This window comes from Procambarus clarkii, chromosome 43 (assembly GCF_040958095.1).
Source record: "Procambarus clarkii isolate CNS0578487 chromosome 43, FALCON_Pclarkii_2.0, whole genome shotgun sequence".
NCBI classification, from domain to species: domain Eukaryota; kingdom Metazoa; phylum Arthropoda; class Malacostraca; order Decapoda; family Cambaridae; genus Procambarus; species Procambarus clarkii.
In genome coordinates this window covers 15,269,159-15,277,365 of record NC_091192.1, presented here as the reverse complement: position 1 = coordinate 15,277,365, position 8,207 = coordinate 15,269,159, and the positions used below count along the sequence as shown (strand labels likewise).

Sequence of the window (8,207 nt, the reverse complement as noted above, 5' to 3'; positions counted from 1 at the left end):
AACTGGTTGTACTGCTGTGTACTACTTTATTTATTTGTATATATATATATTTCTATACAAGAGGGAACATTGGGTTGTGAGAGTACACAACATTGGTGTTCGTACACAGCCACTAACACACACAGCGTGTCCGGCAACCGTTGCTACTACTGGTATAATAGGCATTCTATTGTTAGTAATGTTATTTCTGCTACCATTGTTCAGGTAATACTGGTAATTCCTGTGACTAGTGTTACCAGTTTGGTTCTCGACGACACAACCGGGAATTCCGGCATCGAATCCCCGGCGGGACAGAAATGGTTGGGCACATCTTCAGTCATCTAATGCTCCAGTTCACCTAGAAGTAAACAGGTACCCGGGAGTTGTCCAACTGTTGTGGAGTTGCATCCTGGGGAGAGACAGTAGTTCCTCCTAGAGAGAAGCTACGGCACCTCGGTATAAGTGCATATAAATATATATATATGCATTAGGTATAAGCCTAATGCATATATATATATATTATATATATATATATATATATATATATATATATATATATATATATATATATATATATATATATATATATATATATATATATATATACTGTATATGTAGGAATATCCCTGCAAAAAAAAAAACTGTTTACTAACTACTTTTTTTTCACACCACACACACACCTCCCAGGAAGCAGCTCGTGACAGCTGACTAACTCCCAGGTACCTATTTACTGCTAGGTAACAGGGGCATTCAGGGTGAAAGAAACTTTGCCCATTTGTTTCTGCCTGGTGCGGGAATCGAACCCGCGCCACAGAATTACGAGTCCCGGGAGTCCAGGGAGGCAATATGTGTGTGTGTGTGTGTGTGTTGCAGACGACTCAATATGTGTGTGGGAGAGGGCGCAGTGTGTATATGCACCGTCTTCATAAACAAAGACCCAGAGTGCATTCGATGCACCCGCCAAACCCCAGCTGTTTATGAAGGAAAAACGGTTTATAAACGACTTACAACTGATGACGTCCGAACACTTCCGGAACAAGTGCTTCACTGATGAATTGTGTTAGAACCACAAGGCTGCAAATGCTTCACCCACTATAGCCCGTCCTCCAAAGAAACACTCAAAAGTGCAGCCCGTCCTCCAAACAAAGATCCAAAAGTGATTCCATGCACCCGCCAAACCCCAGCTGTTTATGAATGAAAAGCGATTTACACACGACTCACAACTGATGACGTTCGAACATATCTGGAACAAGTGCTTCACTGACGAATTTCGTTCGAACCACAACGCTATAAATGCTTCACCCACGTACTACAAATACAAATAATCGCCAACAGAACCTAAACACCTAACCTAACCTATCCTATGCCTATATATGCACAATATGCTAATAAAATATAATATTAATTTATACTTGAGAAAATTCCCGTTTTGAATGAACAGCATGTTAAAATTTATGAATGCGTCTGTGGGGTCGACCGCTGGATGTAATGGACTTGAGTCGAGGACGAGTTGCTTCCTTGACAGATGTAACAGAACCCCTGCCACCCCACCAGACATAAACATCCCTCATATCCCCAGAGTCAGACTAATCTTACTAAAATTTGCAGTCGATGCAAATAAAATGGCCCAGTCTATGCAACTCGCTCCCTTTTGAATTAAAAAAATGTTCAACCTATGCTTTATTCAAAAGTAAAAGCAAAGTACCCAATTTCATCCTCATAGTTCAACCCGTCCTCGACTCAAGTCCATTACATTCAGCGGTCGACCCCACAGACGCATTCATAAATTTTAACATGCTGTTCATTCAAAACGGGAATTTTCTCAAGTATAAATTAATATTATAATATATTAGCATATTGTGCATATATAGGCATAGGTTAGGTTAGGTTAGGTGTTTAGGTTCTGTTGGCGATTATTTGTATTTGTAGTACGTGGGTGAAGCATTTATAGCGTTGTGATTCGAACAAAATTCGTCAGTGAAGCACTTGTTCCGGATATGTTCGAACGTCAGCAGTTGTGAGTCGTGTGTAAACAGCTTTTCATTCATAAACAGGGGGTTTGGCGGGTGCATGGAATCACTTTTGGATCTTTGTTTGGAGGACGGGCTGCTGGATGTAATGGACTTGAGTCGAGGACGGGTTGGTTCGTTGCGTTGTGGCGAGGACAATGCATTATAACATTGTGGTGCGAACAATGCATTGTTCGTGGCGTTGTGGCGAGGACAATGCATTATAACATTGTGGTGCGAACAATGCATTGTTCGTGGCGTTGTGGCGAGGACAATGCATTATAACATTGTGGTGCGAACAATGCATTGTTCGTGGCGTTGTGGCGAGGACAATGCATTATAACATTGTGGTGCGAACAAAAGTCGTCAGCGAGGCATTTGTTCCGGAAGTGTTCAGACGTTATCAGTTGGGTCGTATGTAAACCGTTTTTCCATCATAAACAGGGGTTTGGCGGCCGGATTAACGCTCACTTGACCATCCTAGAAGCACTGTAGGGTCTCAACCAGAAGGTTAAGGGTTTCATTCCCGCGGCAAGACGGGTATTTTGGGAATGTTTCCTTTCACCTGATATCTCTCTTTACCTTGCAGTAAATAGGCTCCCGGGATTAAGGCAATTGTTGTGGGTTGCATCCTGGGGAAGGCGAGGTGTTGGGCCAGAGGGGATCACGATAAGGTGGTGTATAGGTTTCCTCACTTACTCTATGAAAACCCAAACTGTTAGGATATCAACACCATCGCCGGAGTATAGAGTGGCGATTTCGACGCCATCTATGAACCTGCACTCCAACTCCCAGGTATTGGGCGCATCGCAGACAACGCCATCTGTTGGCGGTGGCATGGCGTCGGGGAAAGGTTCCTGTTTCATACCTCAGTCAGAAGGTGAGGTCGATGATGATGACCTCTGGTGGGTGGCATAACAATATGAACGCCATTTAGGTTGTGAAAGCATTTGCAATTTCAATTCCCCGGTGGAAGGGTGCTGTCCTAAGGTCACGCTGTATGCTGTCTGTCTAGCTAATGACGTTTTATGTTCCCAAAGGTGACATAAGGAGGCGATTGCACTGAGGACGACAGTTTATCTTGGGCTGTCGCAAACTCTTGACTTGGTCCTGTGAGAGGACAAAGTGGCTGCCGTCGGTTATAGCAGTGTGTTAGCTGCTGGATTGATTCAGTGTTGTATGGACCAACGTACCCGGGATTTGGCAACGAAGAGTTACGAGACAACAGTAGCGCATCTCTTAAGTGCTGCTAGTGTGTTGCTAGACACTTCTGCCAGGGTGTTGGCTACTCCTGTACGTGACTTGAGACCCCTGTCGGCATCTTGCTGAAACCCTTCTGCCGGTCCGTTTCTGGAGAACGGATGCGGGGTATTGGGATATGGTGACGATACTGTGTGTGGACTGGCCCATGTTGAGGAAGGTGAACTCGCCGGTGACTACCACACTGTGGACGACGTGTACCTGGACGTACTGGACTTAACGGGATTTGATGAACACTGCAGATCTATTGAGAGTCCTGAGTGAAAGCGACAGTGTAAATGTGTAGTAATACTGAGAGATATAATATATATATTGGTGAAGGTGATAATATATTGGTGAAGGTGTAATTACGTATTGTTTATCCCCTTCATTCTTTGCACTACTACTTGCCACAGCCCCTACTTGAAAACTTACCATCGACTTTGGGTAGGATCAAGAAGAGGTTATATGACAAGTTTGTTATATATAATTATATATATATATATATATATATATATATAATATATATATATATATATATATATATATATAAATGGGTACCACCTCTGGTGCAATTGCAGGGACCTACATCCTCGAAGAAGAAAACAAAGATCATTCAGAGAAGATCTTGTGGATTCTCACTGAATACTTTATTCTTTTACTCTACCACTCCTATTATTTTTTTGAATGTTTTGTTTTATTTTATTGCAATGCTACAGTTTACAGAGAACATATAATATATATATACATATACTATATATATATATATGTATGTGTGTGTATATATATGTATGTGTGTGTATATATATGTGTGTGTGTATATATATGTGTATATATATGTGTATATATGTGTATATATATGTGTATATATATGTGTATATATATGTGTATATATATGTGTATATATATATGTATATATATATATATATATATAATGTGTGTATGTGTATATGTGTGTATATGTGTGTATGTGTATATGTATATAAAATTGTGTGTAAATCACGAAAATAAACAAGATTAAAAATGTGACAGTGTCAGACCACGGAGGAAAATTGAAACAGGAATTTCCGTAAGTACTTTCGTATATTAATACATCTTCAGAAGGAGTGATTTTACAGGTCAAGTATTGGACATAAATAGGCAGGAGAGAATGGTGGAGTGAGGTGAGGTACAGTAACAAATGAATGGGAATAAGGTGGACACAAATGAGCCGCACAAGAAATGCTGAAGGCCTATTGGCCCATACGATGCAGCTCCTATCCATACCCACCAACATGCCCACACATGGATTATAATAGCATAAGATGGTAAATATTTACAATCTTATATTTACACACACACACACACACACACACACACACACACACACACACACACACACACACACACACACACAGGGTTTCTGGCAGCTGGTCCTTAATGTAACATAACAGGTAAGAAGAAAAGGTACATTATAACAAGGTTTTATATATCAACAAATAACTACAACATAAGTTGACAGAGGTGATTATACTTACTGGTAAAGATAAATGTCTTCAGTACTAATATTGGGGAAGGTGGCAGTACAAGGTACAGTGAGAGGTTGAGCCACAAGGTAGGAAACTGTGAGGAGGAAATTACGTACTTTTTGGTTTTACTCTAGAACAGTTGCACATTTTAATTCGTCAGGGAGTGAGTACCAAAGACTGGGCCATTTTATTTGCATGGAGTGTTTGCACAGATTCAGTTCGTCTCTGGGGATATCAAATCTATAATTATTTCTAGTGTGGTGCTCATGTGTTGCTCGGGTGCGAATTGGTTTTAACGTTTGCGTTAAGGCATCAACTCGGGAGAATATGTAAAGTATTAGCCGGTTTGTATAAAGATACAGTAATACAAATATTATAATAATTAAATTAAACAGATGTGGTTAAATCTTGGCAATATTAGACGTGTAGGCAAGGTTATGGATCCCTTCCTTACTTAGCGTTGACATCCCTTGGGTTCCCAACTCTAACCAACAAATACTTTGAACAATCTCCAGTTTTTGAACGGATAATACCTCAGATAAATACCAGCTACGAATCTCTGTAAAAAAGAGATGTGTAGCTGGCCAAGACACTGCATATGGAGCGTAAATATGGAGGAGGTTGGGAAGTGTTTGGTGCAGATGGCGCTGGTGGCGGCGGTGACGTCACGAGTGTTGTGGTGGTCAGTGACTCCAGCGGCCAGTGTGACGCTGACTCAGGTGCCGCCAGGATACTTATGTTGCCCGTGCTGGCCGCAGACCCCACCTCCTCCAGGTATGCTGTAGCTACAGCAGCTGCTCACTTGATAGCCGCCAGCCTCCACACCTCCTGTCACAGGTGAGGTGAAGGTGGCGGCGCCGGGGTGATGGTGTGTGTGTGTGTGGGGGGGGGGGGGACGGAGCAGGCATCATCCTCCCTCTCACCACCTGCTGCTGTGGGGGTGTAGGTGGTGGTGGAGCAGGTGGGGGTGGTGGTGGAGCAGGGAGTGGTGGTGGTGGAGCAGGTGGGGGTGGTGGTGGAGCAGGGAGTGGTGGTGGTGGAGCAGGGAGTGGTGGTGGAGCAGGTAGTGGTGGTGGTGTAGGTGGAGCAGGGAGTGGTGGTGGTGTAGGTGGAGCAGGGAGTGGTGGTGGTGTAGGTGGAGCAGGGAGAGGTGGTGGTGTAGGTGGAGCAGAAAGAGGTGTAGGTGGAGCAGAGAGAGGTGGTGGTGTAGGTGGAGCAGGGAGTGATGTTGGTGTAGGTGGAGGAGCAGGGAGAGGTGGTGGTGTAGGTGGAGCAGGGAGAGGTGGTGGTGTAGGTGGAGCAGAGAGAGGTGGTGGTGTAGGTGGAGCAGGGAGTGATGTTGGTGTAGGTGGTGGAGCAGGGAGAGGTGTAGGTGGAGCAGGGAGTGGTGGTGGTGTAGGTGGAGCAGAGAGAGGTGGTGGTGTAGGTGGAGCAGAGAGAGGTGGTGGTGTAGGTGGTGGAGCAGAGAGAGGTGGTGGTGTAGGTGGAGGAGCAGAGAGAGGTGTTGGTGTAGGTGGTGGAGCAGAGAGAGGTGGTGGTGTAGGTGGAGCAGGGAGTGGTGTTGGTGTAGGTGGTGGAGCAGGGAGAGGTGTAGGTGGAGCAGGGAGTGATGTTGGTGTAGGTGGAGCAGGGAGAGGTGGTGGTGTAGGTGGAGCAGGGAGAGGTGGTGGTGTAGGTGGAGCAGGTGGAGCAGAGAGAGGTGGTGGTGTAGGTGGTGGAGCAGAGAGAGGTGGTGGTGTAGGTGGTGGAGCAGAGAGAGGTGTTGGTGTAGGTGGTGGAGCAGAGAGAGGTGGTGGTGTAGGTGGTGGAGCAGAGAGAGGTGGTGGTGTAGGTGGAGCAGGGAGAGGTGTAGGTGGAGCAGGGAGAGGTGGTGGTGTAGGTGGTGGAGCAGAGAGAGGTGGTGGTGTAGGTGGTGGAGCAGAGAGAGGTGGTGGTGTAGGTGGTGGAGCAGAGAGAGGTGGTGGTGTAGGTGGTGGAGCAGAGAGAGGTGGTGGTGTAGGTGGAGCAGAGAGAGAGGTGGTGGTGTAGGTGGTGGAGCAGAGGGAGGTGGTGGTGTAGGTGGTGGAGCAGAGAGAGGTGGTGGTGTAGGTGGTGGAGCAGAGAGAGGTGGTGGTGTAGGTGGTGGAGCAGAGAGAGGTGGTGGTGTAGGTGGTGGAGCAGAGAGAGGTGGTGGTGTAGGTGGTGGAGCAGAGAGAGGTGTTGGTGTAGGTGGTGGAGCAGAGAGAGGTGGTGGTGTAGGTGGAGCAGGGAGTGGTGTTGGTGTAGGTGGTGGAGCAGGGAGAGGTGTAGGTGGAGCAGGGAGTGATGTTGGTGTAGGTGGAGCAGGGAGAGGTGGTGGTGTAGGTGGAGCAGGGAGTGGTGTAGGTGGAGCAGAGAGAGGTGGTGGTGTAGGTGGTGGAGCAGAGAGAGGTGGTGGTGTAGGTGGAGCAGAGAGAGGTGGTGGTGTAGGTGGTGGAGCAGGGAGAGGTGGTGGTGTAGGTGGTGGAGCAGAGAGAGGTGGTGGTGTAGGTGGTGGAGCAGAGAGAGGTGGTGGTGTAGGTGGTGGAGCAGAGAGAGGTGGTGGTGTAGGTGGTGGAGCAGAGAGAGGTGGTGGTGTAGGTGGTGGAGCAGAGAGAGGTGGTGGTGTAGGTGGTGGAGCAGAGAGAGAGGTGGTGGAGCAGAGAGAGGTGGTGGTGTAGGTGGTGGAGCAGAGAGAGGTGGTGGTGTAGGTGGTGGAGCAGAGAGAGGTGGTGGTGTAGGTGGAGCAGAGAGGTGGTGGTGTAGGTGGAGGAGCAGAGAGAGGTGTTGGTGTAGGTGGTGGAGCAGAGAGAGGAGGTGGTGTAGGTGGTGGAGCAGAGAGAGGTGGTGGTGTAGGTGGTGGAGCAGAGAGAGATGGTGGTGTAGGTGGTGGAGCAGAGAGAGATGGTGGTGTAGGTGGTGGAGCAGAGAGAGATGGTGGTGTAGGTGGTGGAGCAGAGAGAGATGGTGGTGTAGGTGGTGGAGCAGGGAGTGGTGGTGGTGTAGGTGGAGCAGAGAGAGGTGTTGGTGTAGGTGGTGGTGCAGAGAGAGGTGGTGGTGTAGGTGGTGGAGCAGAGAGAGATGGTGGTGTTGGTGGAGCAGAGAGAGATGGTGGTGTAGGTGGAGCAGAGAGAGGTGGTGGTGTAGGTGGTGGAGCAGAGAGAGGTGGTGGTGTAGGTGGTGGAGCAGGGAGTGGTGGTGGTGTAGGTGGAGCAGGGAGAGGTGTAGGTGGAGCAGGGAGAGGTGGTGGTGTAGGTGGTGGAGCAGAGAGAGGTGGTGGTGTAGGTGGTGGAGCAGAGAGAGGTGGTGGTGTAGGTGGTGGAGCAGAGAGAGGTGGTGGTGTAGGTGGTGGAGCAGAGAGAGGTGGTGGTGTAGGTGGAGCAGAGAGAGAGGTGGTGGTGTAGGTGGTGGAGCAGAGGGAGGTGGTGGTGTAGGTGGTGGAGCAGAGAGAGGTGGTGGTGTAGGTGGTGGAGCA

The 8,207-nt window shown here is 47.6% G+C and overlaps 1 protein-coding gene across 2 annotated transcripts in view; it reads left to right on the top strand.

Annotated features, from left to right (window-relative positions):
• The first annotated feature begins 5,408 nt into the window (after nucleotides 1-5,408).
• The window catches only part of ck (myosin-VIIa ck), a 220,641-nt gene continuing 217,842 nt past the window's right edge, over nucleotides 5,409-8,207 (top strand). Inside the window, exon 1 of one of the 2 annotated variants that reach the window (XM_045738596.2) lies at nucleotides 5,409-5,509. The gene's annotated coding sequence lies outside the window, so the exon portion shown is untranslated. Of the gene's footprint in view, nucleotides 5,573-8,207 lie in introns of both variants that reach the window. The other variant, XM_045738595.2, reaches the window with a different exon arrangement.